Raw genomic sequence first — 14,102 nt, 5'->3', positions numbered from 1 at the left:
CGTCATGGGGCATTGTGATGACAAGTGTTATGGAATATTGTGATCACAAGGGTTCGTAGCATTGCGATGACAGAGCTCATGGAGCATTTTGATTTCATTGTGATGACAATAGCCTGAAGCATTATGATGATGGGCATGGTGCACTGTGAAGACAGTGTTCATGGATCATTGGGATGAAAAGGGGCATGGAGAATTGTGATTACAGGGGTCTTGGAGCATTCTGATGAGAAGGGTCATGGAGCCTTGTGATGAGAAGGCCATGGAACATCGTGATGGCATGGGTCATTGAGCAGTGTTATGACAGGGGTAATGGAGCTTTTTGATGACAAGGGTATGGAGCATTGTGATTACAGGGGTCTTGGGGCATTGTGAGGACAAGGGTCATGGAGACTTGTGATGACAAGGCCGTGGAACATTGTGATGGCAGGGATCAAGGAGCATTGTTATGACATGGGTAATGGAGCATTGTGATGGCAATTGCATTGAGCATTGTGATGAGAAGGATATGGAGCATTTGTATGACATGCGTCATGGAGCTTTGTGATGACAAGGGCATGGAGCACTGTGATGAGAAGGACAACGAGCAGTGTGATGCCAAGTGTCATGGAGCTTTTGAATGACAATTGCATGGAAAAATGTGATGAGAGGGTTCATGGAGCATTGTGATGACAATGGAATGGAGCATTGTGATGCCAAGGGTCATGGAGCATTGTGATGACAAAGGTCATGGAGCATTTTGATGACAAGGGTGTGGTGCATTGTGATGAGAAGGGCCGGGAGCATTGTGATGACAGCGTCATGGAGCAATTTGATGAAAAGGGTCATGGAAACTTTTGATGACAGGGGTTATGGAACATTGTGATGTCAGAGGTCATGGAGTATTTTGATGAAAAGGGTCATGGAGCATTTTGATGAGAGGGGTTATGGAACATTTTGATGTCAGGGGTCATCGAACATTGTGATGATAAGTGCATGTAGCATTGTGATGACAGGAGTCATGGAACATTGTGATGAAAGGGGTGAGGGAGTACTGTGATGAATAGTGATGAAACATTTTGATATCAGTGGTGAGAGAGCATTTTGAGGAGAAGTGCATGGAGCATTGTGATGCCAAGGTTTATGGAGCATTGTGATGACAAGATTGTGGAGCACTGTGATGAAAGTGCATGGCGCATTGTGATGACATTGGTCATGGAGCATTGTGCTGACAAGCGCATGGAGCACTGTGATGACAAGGGTCATGGAGCATTGTGCTGAGAAAGGCATAGAGCATTGTGATGACAAGGGTCAAAGAGCATTGTGATGAAAACTTCATGGAGCATTGTGGTTAGAAAAGTCACAGAGACTGTTGATGACGAGGGCATGGCCCATTGTGATGACAAAGGTCATGAAGCATTGTGATGACTGGAGTCACGGAGCATTGTGATGACAGGGGTAATGGAGCATTGTGATAACAAGGGCATGGAGCATTGTGATGACAAGGGCATGGAGCATTTGTCTAATAAATTTCATGGATTATTGCGATGACAGTTGGAATGGCGCATTGTGATGACAAAGGCATGGAGCATTATGATGACCAGGTCATGCAGTATTGTGAAGACAGGTGGCAGGGAGCATTGTGATGACATATGTAATGGCCCATTGTGATGATAATGGCATGGAGCATTGTGATGCCAAGTGTCATGGATGATTCTGATGACAAAGGTAATGGAGCACTGTGATGACAATGGCTGGGAGCATTGTGATGACAAGGTTCAGGGCGCATTGTGCTGACAAGTGCATGGAGAATTGTGATGACAAGGGTCATGGGGCATTCTGATGACAAGCTTGTGGAGTATTTTGATGACAATGGCATGGAGCATTGTGATGAAAACGGCATGGGTCATTGTGATGAAAAATGCATGGAGCCTTTTTGTGACAGGGATCAAGGAGCATTCTGACAACAAGTGTCAGGGAGAATTGTGATGACAAGTGTATTGAGAATTGTGATGACAAAGGTCATGGAGCATTGTGATGAAAAGGGCATGGAGTATTGTGATGACAGGCATCATGGAGCGTTGTGATGACAAGTGTTATGGAACATTGTAATCACAAGTGTTTGGTGCATTGTGATGACAGAGGTCATGGATCATTTTGATTTCAAGGAGCATGGAGCATTGTGATGACAAGGGCATGAAGCAATGTGATCCCAAGGTTCATGGAGGATTGTGATGACAATGGTAATGGAGGATTGTGATGACAAGCGCATAGAGCATTGTAATGACAAGGTCATGTAGCATTTTGCTGACAAAGGCATGGAGCATTGTGATGACAGGTGTCATGGAGCACTGTGATGACAAGCGTCACGGAGCATTTTGAATACAGGGGTCATGGAGCATTGAGATGACAAGGGCATGGATCATTGTGATGACAAATGTCATGGAGCATTGGGCTGAAAATGTTCATGGAGTATTGTGATGACAGGGGTCATGGAGCATTGTGATGACTAGGGAATGGAGCATTGTGATGAAAAGAATCCCGGATCATTGTGTTGTCAGGTTTCATGGAGCGTGGTGATGACAGGGGTCATGGAGCATGGTGATGATATTGGTCATGGAGCATTGTGATGAGAATGTCATGGAGCATTGGGCTGAAAATGTTCATGGAGTATTGTGATGACAGGGGTCATGGAGCATTGTGATGACAAGGGAATGGAGCATGGTGATGACAAGGTCCTGGAGCAATGTGATGAGAAGACCATGGAGCCTTGTGATGACAAGTCTCATGGAGAGTTCTGATGAAAAGGAGCATGGAGCATTGTGATTACAGCGGTCTTGGAGCATTGTGATGACAAGGGCATGGAGTATTCTGATGACATGCATCATGGAGCGTTGTGATGACAAGTGTTATGGAACTTTGTGATCACAAGTGTTGGGAGCCTTGTGATGACAGAGGTCATGGATCATTTTGATTTCAAGGAGCATGGAGCATTGTGATGACAAGGGAATGAATCAACGTGATCCCAAGATTCATGGAGGATTGTGATGACAATGGTAATGGAGGATTGTGATGACAAGCGCATAGAGCATTGTAATGACAATGTCATGCAGCATTTTGCTGACAAAGGCATGGAGCATTGTGATGACAGGTGTCAGGGAGCACTGTGATGACAAGCGTCACGGAGCATTGTGAATACAGGGGTCATGGAGCATTGGGATGACAAGGGCATGGATCATTGTGATGACAAGGGTGATGGAGCATTGGGCTGAAAATGTTCATGGAGTATTGTGATGACAGGGGTCATGGAGCATTGTGATGACTAGGGAATGGAGCATTGTGATGACAAGAGTCCCGGATCATTGTGCTGTTTGGTGTCATGGAGCGTGGTGATGACAGTGGTCATGGAGCATGGTGATGATATTGGTCATGGAGCATTGTGATGAGAAGGTCATGGAGCATTGGGCTGAAAAGGTTCATTGGGTATTGTGATGACAGGGGTCATGGAGCATTGTGATAAAAAGGGCATGGATCATTGTGAAGAAAATGGCATGGAGCCTTGTCCTGACAGGGTTCAAGGAGCATACAGACAACAAGTGTCAGGGAGCATTTTGATGACAAGTGTACTGAGCATTGTGATGACAAAGGTCATGGAGCATGGTGATGAGAAGACCATGGATAATTGTGATGACGAGCGTCATGGGGCATTGCGATGACAAGTGTTATGGAATATTGTGATCACAAAGGTTTGGAGCATTGTGATGACAGAGCTCATGGAGCATTTTGATTTCAGTGTGATGACAATAGCCTGAAGCATTATGATGATGGGCATGGTGCATTGTGAAGACAGGGTTCATGGATCATTGAGATGAAAAGGGGCATGGAGAATTGTGATTACAGGGGTCTTGGAGCATTGTGATGAGAAGGGTCATGGAGCCTTGTGATGACAAGTCCATGGAACATCGTGATGGCATGGGTCATTGAGCATTGTTATGACAGTGGTGATGAGCTTTGTGATGACAAGGGTATGGAGCATTGTGATTACATGGGTCATGGGGCATTGTGAGGACAAGGGTCATGGAGACTTGTGATGACAAGGCCGTGGAACGTTGTGATGTCAGGGGTCAAGGAGCATTGTTATGACAGGGGTAATGGAGCATTGTGATGGCAAGGGCATGGAACATTGTGATGAGAAGGCCATGGAACATTCTGATGACATGCGCCATGGATCTTTGTGATGACAAGGGCATGGAGCATTGTGAAGAAAAAGGCATGGAGCCTTGTCAAGACAGGGTTCAAGGAGCATACAGACAACAAGTGTCAGGGAGCATTTTTTGAGAAGTGTACTGAGCATTGTGATGACAAAGGTCATGGAGCATTGTGATGAGTAGACCATGGATAATTGTGATGATGAGCGTCATGGGGCATTGTGATGACAAGTATAATGGAATATTGTGATCACAAGGTTTTGAAGCATTGTGATGACAGAGGTCATGGAGCATTTTGATTTCATTGTGATGACAATAGCCTGAAGCATTTTGATGATGGACAGGGTGCATTGTGATGACAGGGTTCATGGATCATTGAGATGAACAGGGGCATGGATCATTGTGATTACAGTGGTCTTGGAGCATTGTGATGACAAAGGCACGGAGGATTGTGATTACAGGAGTCTTGGAGCATTGTGATGACAAGTGTCATGGAGCCTTGTGATGACAAGGCCGTGGAACATTGTTATGACAGTGATCATTGAGCATTGTTATGACAGAGGTAATGGAGCATTGTGACGAGAAGGGCATGGAGCATTGGTCTGAAATATTTCATTGATTGTTGTGTTGAGAGTGGGCATGGGGCATTGTGATGACAAGGGCACGGAACACTGTGATACATGGGTCATGGAGGATTGTAATGACAAGGGCATGGAGCATTGTGATGAGAAGGGCATCGAGCATTGTGATGACAAGTGTCATGGAGCTTTGTGATGACAAGGGCATGGAGCAATGTGATGAGAGGGTTGATGAGCATTGTGATGACAATGCCCTGGAGGATTGTGATGACAAGGGTCATGGAGCTTTGTGATGACAAAGGTCATGGAGCATTTTGATGACAAGGGCGTGGTGCATTGTGATGAGAAGGGCAGGGAGCATTTTGATGACAGGGTCATGCAGCAATTTGATGAAAAGTATAATGGAACATTTTGAAGACAGTGGTTATAGAACTTTGTGATGTCAGGGGTCATGGAGCTTTGGGATGAAAAGGGTCATGGAGCATTTTGATGACAGGGGTTATGGAACATTGTGATGACAGGGGTCATGGAACATTGTGATTACAGGGGTGATGGTGTACTGTGATGACTAGTGATGGAGCATTGTGATATCACTGGTGAGAGAGCATTTTGATGATAAGTGCATGGAGCATTGTGATGACAAGGTCTATGGAGCATTGCGATGACAAAGTTTTGGACCATTGTGATGAAAAGCGCGTGGTATATTTTGATGACAAGGGTCATGGAGCATTGTTCTGACAAAGGAATGGAGCATTGTGGTGACAAGTGTCACAGAGCATTGTGATGAAAAGTTCATGGAGCATTGTGGTTACAAAGGTCACAGAGCCTTGTGATGACGCGGGCATGGACCATTGTGATGTCAAACGTTATGAAGCATTGTGGTGACTGGAGTCATGGAGCATTGTGATGACAAGGGCATGGAGCATTGTGATGACAGGGGCATGGAGCATTGGTCTGACAAGTTTCATAGATTATTGTGATGACAGTGGGCATGGTGCATTGTGATGACAAGGGCATGGGGCATTGTGATGAGAAGGTCATGGAGTATTGTGAAGACAGGTGTCAGGGAGCATTGTGATGACATATGTCATGTACCATTGCGATGACAATGGCATGGAGCATTGTGATGCCAAATGGAATGGAGGATTGTGATGACAAGGGCTTGGAGCATTATGATGACAAGGGCCATTGAGAATTTTCATGACAAGGTCGTGAAGCATTGTGATAACAAGGTCCTGGAGCATTGTGATGAGAAAACCATGGAGCCTTGTGATGACAAGTCTCATGGAACATACTGATGAAAAGGGCTTGGAGCATTGTTATGACAGGGGTAATGGAGCATTGTGATGGCAAGGGCATGGAGCATTGTGATGAGAAGACCATAGATAATTGTGATGACGAGCGTCATGGGGCATTGTGATGACAAGTGTTATGGAATATTGTGATCACAAGGGTTTGGAGCAATGTGATGACAGAGCTCATGGAGCATTTTGATTTCATTGTGAAGACAATAGCCTGAAGCATTATGATGATGGGCATGGTGCATTGTGATGCCAGGGTTCATGGATCATTGAGATGAAAATGGGCATGGAGAATTGTGATTAGAGGGGTCTTGGAGAATTGTGATGAGAAGGGTCATGGAGCCTTGTGATGACCAGGCCATGGAACATCGTGATGGCATGGGTCAAGGAGCATTGTTATGACAGTGGTAATGGAGCATTTTGATGGCAAGGTCATGGAGCATTGTGATGAGAAGGCCATGGAGCATTCTGATGACATGCGTCATGGAGCTTTGTGATGACAAGGGTATGGAGCATTGTGATTACAGGGGTCTACGGGCATTGTGATGACAAGGGTCATGGAGACTTCTGATGACAAGGTCATGGAACGTTGTGATGGCTGGGGTCATGGAGCATTGTTATGACAGGGGTAATGGAGCATTGTCATGGCAAGGGAATGGAACATTGTGATGAGAAAGCCATGGAGCATTCTGATGACCTGCGTCATAGAGCTTTGTGATGACAAAGGCATGGAGCATTGTGATGAGAAGGGCATCGAGCAGTGTGATGACAAGCGTCATGGAGCTTTTTGATGACAATTGCATGGAACAATGTGATAAGAGGGTTCATGGAGCATTGTGATGACAATGGCATGCAGCATTGTGATGCCAAGGGTCATGGAGCATTGTGATGACAAAGGTCATGGAGCATTTTGATGACAAGGGCGTGGTGAATTGTGATGAGAAGGGCCGGGAGCATTGTGATGACAGCGTCATGGAGCAATTTGATGAAAAGGGTCATGGAACATTTTGATGACAGGGGTTATGGAACATTGTCATGTCATGGGTCATGGAGCATTTTGATGAAAAGGGTCATGGAGCATTTTGATGACAGGGGTTATGGAACATTGTGATGTCAGGGGTCATCGAACATTGTGGTGATAAGTGCATGTAGCATTGTGATGACAGGAGTCATGGAACATTGTGATGACAAGGGTGAGAGAGTACTGTGATGAATAGTGATGTAACATTGTGATATCAGTTGTGAGAGAGCATTTTGATGAGAAGTTCATGGAGCATTGTGAGGACAAGGTTTATGGATCATTGTGATGAGAAGATTGTGGAGTACTGTAATGACAAGCACATGGCGCATTGTGATGACATGGGTCATGGAGCATTGTGCTGACAAGCGCATGGAGCACTGTGATGACAAGGGTCATGGAGCATTGTGCTGAGAAAGGCATAGAGCATTGTGATGACAAGGGTCAAAGAGAATTGTGATGAAAACTTCATGGAACATTGTGGTTAAAAAGGTCACAGAGACGGTTGATGACGAGGGCATGGACCATTAGGATGACAAAGGTCATGAAGCATTGTGATGACTGGAGTCACGGAGCATTGTGATGACAGGGGTCATGGAGCATTGTGATAACAAGGGCATGGAGCATTGTGATGACAAGGCCATGGAGCATTGGTCTAATAAGTTTCATGGATTATTGCGATGACAGTTGGAATGGCGCATTGTGATGACAAGGGCATGGAGCATTGTAATTACAAGGTCATGTAGCATTTTGCTGACAAAGACATGGAGCATTGTGATGACAGGTGTCATGGAGCACTGTGATGACAAGTGTCACGGAGCATTTTGAATACAGGGGTCATGGAACATTGGGATGACAAGGGCATGGATCATTGTGATGACAAGGGTCATGGAGCATTGGGCTGAAAATGTTCATGGAGTATTGTGATGACAGGGGTCATGGAGCATTGTGATGACTAGGGAATGGAGCATTGTGATGACAAGAGTCCCGGATCATTGTGTTGTCAGGTGTCATGGAGCGTAGTGACGACAGGGGTCTTGGAGCATGGTGATGATATTGGTCATGGAGCATTGTGATGAGAAGGTCATGGAGCATTGGGCTGAAAATATTTATGCAGTAGTGTGATGACAGGGGTCATGGAGCATTGTGATGACAAGGGAATGGAGCATGGTGATGACAAGGTCATGGAGCAATGTGATGAGAAGACCATGGAGCCTTGTGATGACAAGTCTCATGGAGCATACTGATGAAAAGGGGCATGGAGCATTGTGATTACAGGGGTCTTGGAGCATTGTGATGACAAGGGCATGGAGCATTGTGATGAGAAGGCCATGGAGCCTTGTGATGACAAGTCTCGTGGAGCATTCTGATGAAAACGGGCATGGAGCATTGTGATTACAGGGTTCTTGGAGCATTGTGATGACAAGGGCATGGAGCATTGTGATGAGAAGGTCATGGAGTATTGTGAAGACAGGTGTCAGGGAGCATTGTGATGACATATGTCATGGTCCATTGCGATGACAATGGCATGGAGCATTGTGGTGCCAAATGTAATGGAGGATTGTGTTGACAAATATAATGGAGCATTGTGATGACAAGGGCTTGGAGCAGTATGATGACAAGGGCCATTGAGAATTTTCATGACAAGGTCGTGAAGCATTGTGATGACAAGGTCCTGGAGCATTGTGATGAGAAAACCATGGAGCCTTGTGATGACAAGTCTCATGGAACATACTGATGAAAAGGGGCATGGAGCATTGTTATGACAGGGGTAATGGAGCATTGTGATAGCAAGGGCATGGAGCATTGTGATGAGAAGGCCAAGGAGCATTCTGATGACATGCGTCATTGAGCTTTGTGATGACAGGGGCATGGCACATTGTGATTACAGGGGTCTTGGAGCAGTGTGATGAAAAGGGCATGGATCATTGTGAAGAAAAAGGCATGGAGCCTTGTCCTGACAGGGTTCAAGGAGCATACAGACAACAAGTGTCAGGGAGCATTTTGATGACAAGTGTACTGAGCATTGTGATGACAAAGGTCATGGAGCATTGTGATGAGAAGACCATGGATAATTGTGATGACGAGCGTCATGGGGCATTGTGATGACAAGTGTTATGGAATATTGTGATCACAAGGGTTTGGAGCATTGTGATGACAGAGCTCATGGAGCATTTTGATTCCATTGTGAAGACAATAGCCTGAAGCATTATGATGATGGGCATGGTGCATTGTGAAGACAGGGTTCATGGATCATTGAGATGAAAAGGGGTATGGAGAATTGTGATTACAGGGGTCTTGGAGAATTGTGATGAGAAGGGTCATGGAGGCTTGTGATGACAAGGCCATGGAACATCGTGATGGCACGGGTCATGGAGCATTGTTATGACAGGGTTAATGGAGCATTGTGATGGCAAGGTCATGGAGCATTGTGATGAGAAAGCCATGGAGCATTCTGATGACATGCGTCATGGAGCTTTGTGATGACAAGGGTATGGAGCATTGTGATTACAGGGGTCTACGGGCATTGTGATGACAAGGGTATTGGAGACTTCTGATGACAAGGCCATGGAACATTGTGATGGCTGTGGTCATGGAGCATTGTTATGACAGGGTTAATGGAGCATTGTGATGGCAAGGGAATGGAACATTGTGATGAGAAAGCCATGGAGCATTCTGATGACATGCGTCATAGAGCTTTGTGATGACAAGGGCATGGAGCATTGTGATGATCAGGTCATGCAGTATTGTGGAGATAGGTGTCAGGGAGCATTGTGATGACATATGTAATGGCCCATTGTGATGACAATGGCATGGAGCATTGTGATGCCAAGTGTCATGGAGGATTCTGATGACAAAAGTAATGGAGCACTGTGATGACAATGGCTGGGAGCATTGTGATGATAAGGGTCAGGGCGCACTGTGCTGACAAGTGCATGGAGAATTGTGATGACAAGGGTCATGGAGCATTGTGATGACAAGCTTGTGGAATATTTTGATGACAATTGCATGGAGCATTGTGATAAAAACGGCATGGGGCATTGTGATGAAAAAGGCATGGAGCCTTTTTGTGATAGGGTTCAAGGAGCATTCTGACGACAATTGTCAGGGAGCATTGTGATGACAAGTGTATTGAGAATTGTGATGACAAAGGTCATGGAGCATTGTGATGAAAAGGGCATGGAGTATTGTGATGACATCCATCATGGAGCGTTGTGATGACAAGTGTTATGGAACATTGTGATCACAAGTGTTTGGAACATTGTGATGACAGAGGTCATGGATCATTTTGATTTCAAGGAGCATCGAGCATTGTGATGACAAGGGCATGAAGCAATGTGATCCCAAGGTTCATGGAGGATTGTGATGACAATTGCAATGGAGGATTAAGATGACAAGCGCATAGAGCATTGTAATGACAAGGTCATGTAGCATTTTGCTGATAAAGGCATGGAGCATTGTGATGACAGGTGTCATGGAGCACTGTGATGACAAGGGTCACGGAGCATTGTGAATACAGGGGTCATGGAGCATTGAGATGACAAGGGCATGGATCATTGTGATGACAAGGGTCATGGAGCATTGGGCTGAAAATGTTCATGGAGTATTGTGATGACAGGGGTCATGGAGCATTGTGATGACTAGGGAATGGAGCATTGTGATGACAAGAGTCCCGGATCATTGTGTTGTCAGGTGTCATGGAGCGTGGTGATGACAGGGGTCATGGAGCATGGTGATGATATTGGTCTTGGAGCATTGTGATGAGAAGGTCATGGAGCATTGGGCTGAAAATATTCATGGAGTAGTGTGATTTCATGGGTCATGGAGCATTGTGATGACAAGGGAATGGAGCATGGTGATGACAAGGTCCTGGAGCAATGTGATGAGAAGACCATGCAGCCTTGTGATGACAAGTCTCATGGAGCATACTGATGAAAAGGGGCATGGAGCATTGTGATTACAGGGGTCTTGGAGCATTGTGATGACAAGGGCATGGAGCATTGTGATGAGAAGGCCATGGAGCCTTGTGATGACAAGTCTCGTGGATCATTCTGATGAAAACGGGCATGGAGCATTGTGATTACAGGGGTCTTGGAGCATTGTGATGAGAAGGCCATGGAGCCTTGTTATAACAAGTCTCGTGGATCATTCTGATGAAAACGGGCATGGAGCATTGTGATTACAGGGGTCTTGGAGCATTGTGATGACAAGGGCATGGAGCATTGTGATTACAGGGGTATTGGAGCATTGTGATGAAAAGGGCATGGATCATTCTTATGAAAAATGCATGGAGCCTTGTCATGACAGTGTTCAAGCAGCATACTGACTACAAGTGTCAGGGAACCTTGTGATGACAAGTGTATTGAGCATTGTGATGACAAAGGTCATGGAGCATTGTGATGAGAAGACCATGGATAATTGTGATGACGAGCGTCATGGGGTGTTGTGATGATAAGTGTTATGGAACATTGTGATCACAAGGGTTTGGAGCATTGTGATGACAGAGCTCATGGAGCATTTTGATTTCAGTGTGATGCCAATAGCCTGAAGCATTATGATGATGGACAGGGTGCACAGTGAAGACAGGGTTCATGGATCATTGAGATGAAAGGGGCATGGAGCATTGTGATTACAGGGGTCTTGGAGCATTGTGATGACAAGGGTAAGGTGCATTGTGATGAGAAGGCCATGGAGCATTCTGATGACATGCGTCATGGACCTTTGTGATGACAAGGTCATGGAGCATTGTGAAGAAAAAGGCATGGAGCCTTGTTATGACAGTGTTCAAGGAGCATACAGACAACAAGTGTCAGGGAGCATTTTATGACAAGTGTACTGAGCATTGTGATGACAAAGGTCATGGAGCATTGTGATGAGTAGGCCATGGATAATTGTGATGACGAGCGTCATGGGGCATTGTGATGACAAGTGTTATGGAATATTGTGATCACAAGGGTTTGGAGCATTGTGATGACAGAGGTCATGGAGCATTTTGATTTCATTGTGATGACAATACCCTGAAGAATTATGATGATGGACAGGGTTCATTGTGATGCCAGGGTTCATGGATCATTGAGATGAAAGGGGCATGGATCATTGTGATTACAGGGGTCTTGGAGCATTGTGATGACAAGGGCACGGAGCATTATGATGAGAAGGCCATGGAGCATTCTGATGACATGCGTCATGGAGCTTTGTGATGACAAGGGCATGGAGCATTGTGATTACAGGGGTCTTGGAGCATTGTGAAGACAAATGTCATGGAGCCTTGTGATGACAAGGCCGTGGAACATTGTGATGGCAGGGGTCATGGAGCATTGTTATGACAGAGGTGTTGGAGCATTGTGATGAGAAGGGCATGGAGCATTGGTCTGAAATGTTTCATTGATTATTGTGTTGAGAGTGGGCATGGAGCATTGTGATGACAAGGGCCCGGAACACTGTGATACATGGGTCATGGAGGATTGTAATGACAAGGGCATGGAGCATTGTGATGAGAAGGGCATCGAGCATTGTGATGACAAGTGTCATGGAGCTTTGTGATGACAAAGTCATGGAGCAATGTGATGACAGGGTTCATGGAGAATTGTGATGACAATGACCTGGAGCATTGTGATGACAAGGGTCATGGAGCTTTGTGATGACAAAGGTCATGGAGCATTTTGATGACAAGGGCGTGGTGCATTGCGATGAGAAGGGCAGGGAGCATTTTGATGACAGGGTCATGCAGCAATTTGATGAAAAGTGTAATGGAACATTTTGATGACAGGGGTTATAGAACATTGTGATGTCAGGGGTCATGGAGCTTTGGGATGAAAAGGGTCATGGAGCATTTTGATGACAGGGGTTAAGGAATATTGTGATGTCAGGGGTCATGGAACATTGTGATGATAAGGGGATGTAGCATTGTGATGAAAGGGGTCATGGAACATTGTGATTACAGGGGTGAGGGAGTATGGTGATGACTACTGATGGAACATTGTGATATCCCTGGTGAGAGAGCATTTTGATGAGAAGATCATGGAGCATTGTGATGACAAGGTTTATGGAGCATTGCGATGACAAGGTTGTGGACCGTTGTGATGAAAAGCGCATGGCACATTGTGATGACAAGGGTCATGGAGCATTGTTCTGACAAAGGCATGGAGCATTGTGATGACAAGTGTCACGGAGCATTGTGATGAAAAGTTCATGGAGCATTGTGGTTACAAATGTCACAGAGCCTTGTGAGGATGCGGGCATGGACCATTGTGATGACAAACGTTATGAAGCATTGTGGTGACTGGAGTCACGGAGCATTGTGATGACAGGGGTCATGGAGCATTGTGTTGACAAGGGCATGGAGCATTGTGATGACAGGGGCATGGAGCATTGGTCTGACAAGTTTCATAGATTATTGTGATGACAGTGGGCATGGTGCATTGTGATGACAAGGGCATGGGGCATTGTGATGAGAAGGTCATGGAGTATTGTGAAGACAGGTGTCAGGGAGCATTGTGATGACATATGTCATGGTCCATTGCGATGATAATGGCATGGAGCATTGTGATGCCAAATGTAATGGAAGTTTGTGTTGACAAATATAATGGAGCATTGTGATGACAAGGGCTTGGAGCAGTATGATGACAAGGGCCATTGAGAATTTTCATGACAAGGACGTGAAGCATTGTGATGACAAGGTCCTGGAGCATTGTGATGAGAAAACCATGGAGCCTTGTGATGACAAGTCTCATGGAGCATACTGAAGAAAAGGGGCATGGAGCATTGTTATGACAGGGGTAATGGATCATTGTGATGGCAAGGGCATGGAGCATTGTGATGAGAAGGCCAAGGAGCATTCTGATGACATGCGTCATTGAGCTTTGTGATGACAGGGGCCTGGAGCATTGTGATTACAGGGTTCTTGGAGCATTGTGATGAAAAGGGCATGGATCATTGTGAAGAAAAAGGCATGGAGCCTTGTCCTGACAGGGTTCAAGGAGCATACAGACAACAAGTGTCAGGGAGCATTTTGATGACA

Source organism: Mesoplodon densirostris, chromosome 1 (genome assembly GCF_025265405.1).
Source record: "Mesoplodon densirostris isolate mMesDen1 chromosome 1, mMesDen1 primary haplotype, whole genome shotgun sequence".
Lineage (NCBI taxonomy): Eukaryota > Metazoa > Chordata > Mammalia > Artiodactyla > Ziphiidae > Mesoplodon > Mesoplodon densirostris.
The sequence above is the reverse complement of the archived record's forward strand: the minus strand, read 5'-3'. Positions refer to the sequence as shown.